Source organism: Hyla sarda, chromosome 3, assembly GCF_029499605.1.
Source record: "Hyla sarda isolate aHylSar1 chromosome 3, aHylSar1.hap1, whole genome shotgun sequence".
NCBI classification, from domain to species: Eukaryota; Metazoa; Chordata; class Amphibia; order Anura; family Hylidae; genus Hyla; species Hyla sarda.
Window position 1 is genome coordinate 347,208,649 of NC_079191.1, and position 1,876 is coordinate 347,210,524.

Genomic DNA, 1,876 nt, shown 5'->3' on the forward strand with positions numbered 1-1,876 from the left:
TAATCGGTAAAAGCATCCCAGAGTTATTATTGCATAAAGTGACAGTGGTCAGAATTGCAAAAAAGGGCTCAGTTCTTAAGGTAAAAAAGGGCTCAGTCCTTAAGGTAAAAAAGGGCTCAGTCCTTAACCCCTTAACGCAGAACGACGGGTATACCCATCGGCTGCTGAAGTGGGTTCGTGCAAAGCGACGGGTACAGGGGCGGACAAATCACATGTGCCGCATGTTCAGCTGCACAGGGGCCCGCCACTACACATGGGCCCTCAGGCACTGGCCCTTGAGAGAGAGGTGCAGCTTTTTTTTTTTTTAAAGCCGAAGAACGTGCTCTCGAATCACCCAAAGTGCAAGAAAAAGTGCAAACGTGTTACACTAAAAAAACGTGCACAAAGGATGAGGTCTATCGCAAGCCCTTCTCCGATAGGAGAGAGGCCCCCCAACAAACCTTACCCTTCGCCTCTGGACCAAAAGGTACCTGCGAGGTTCCAGATTCGATGTCCCTTTTCGCAGAAGCTACTAGGGGACCACAAATGCTCCCAGCATCCCCCTTGGCGTTAGCCAAGGTATCTGCCCGCAGAGCATATAACGGTAGATACCCTGCCAAAGCAGGAGTACCCGGGGTGTTTGCAGGGAGGTGTGGAACCTAATGGCCACACACACCTCCCCTAGACCACCAGGAGGGACACCCAGAAGGGCTACCGCATCCTGACAAATCCTGTGAACACACAACACACAAAAAGTGACACAGTGTGACAAAAAAGAAATAAATAAGTGAATGTGTGCAGATATACTGCCCGGACATCCGGCCGGATCTAAAAAAAATTCTCTGATCCTAGCCAGAAGGCCGGGAATCAAGAGGTGAGTGCCACAAGGTGAAGAGATTATGGTGCCCGTGCTTCCACTCAGTGAGCCCATCCTCCCAGTGAGTTTCGGCACCTCGGGGTCACCACTCCCCGAGGCACAAAAGTACCTCGGCTCTAGACCCTCTCAGCCTCATGGCGAGACCCGGAGGGAACAGGTCACATCGGGGCAGCCGTCGAGCTGATTCCTCAGAACCAGCCCCGGAAAGCCCTGGTACACCTGCATCCTCCATGCAGCACCCATCCCCACCAGCCCCATACCGGCGTAGTTTGCCACCGGCATGAAAACTGATAAGAACAGATACTACACTTGATCTTAGCCAAAAGGCCGAGGAGAAGTGGTGCAGCTGGTGAGGATCCAGGACAGATCCTCACTCAGAGAAGCACTATTTTTTTTTTTTTTTTTTACAATCCCTGCGCTGCTCCTGCCCCGGTATCATTAGGGAGACAGGCAGTAGCACAGGGATGAAGGTATCTGATTCATGGCTCCGCCCCCAGCACAGGAAGAGGACGGAGGCCGAGAGCTGACAGGCCTCCCAGGAGCACAGCGGCTATGAGGGGAAGTTATGTCCCCTGTCCTGCCTCTCTTCTCACTAACCTGGGGCTGGGGGGTAGCAGCCCAGTGGGGTCACTTTCCCTCCTCCGGGGTCCACAGGTCATCTACAGGTCACATTACAAGAACAATTTTTGGGAAAAATTGTGGCAAAAATGGCGCGGTTTTTACCGCGATTTCGAAAAATCGCGGTAAAACTGCGCCATTTTTGCCGCAATTTTTCAAAAATTTTTTCTTGTAATATGATTTGTAGGTGACCTGTGGACCCCGGAGGAGGGAAAGTGACCCCACTCGGGCCACAACATGTGGACACACTGCTTGTTTATTTATCATTAATCCATTAAGGCAGTGTTTCCCAACCAGGGAGCCTCCAGCTGTTGCAAAACTACAACTTCCGGACAGCTAAAGACTGTCCGGGCATGCAGGGAGTTGTAGTTTTGCAACAGCTGGAAGCACACTGGTTGGGAA

At 51.8% G+C, this 1,876-nt stretch overlaps 1 non-coding gene across 1 annotated transcript; it reads right to left on the minus strand.

The window, feature by feature from the left end:
* Positions 1-1,008: 1,008 nt before the first annotated feature.
* LOC130363349 (U2 spliceosomal RNA) lies at positions 1,009-1,195 on the minus strand. Its single transcript, XR_008891796.1, has one exon. It is a non-coding gene; the product is annotated as a U2 spliceosomal RNA (small nuclear RNA).
* Between the last annotated feature and the right edge of the window lie 681 nt (positions 1,196-1,876).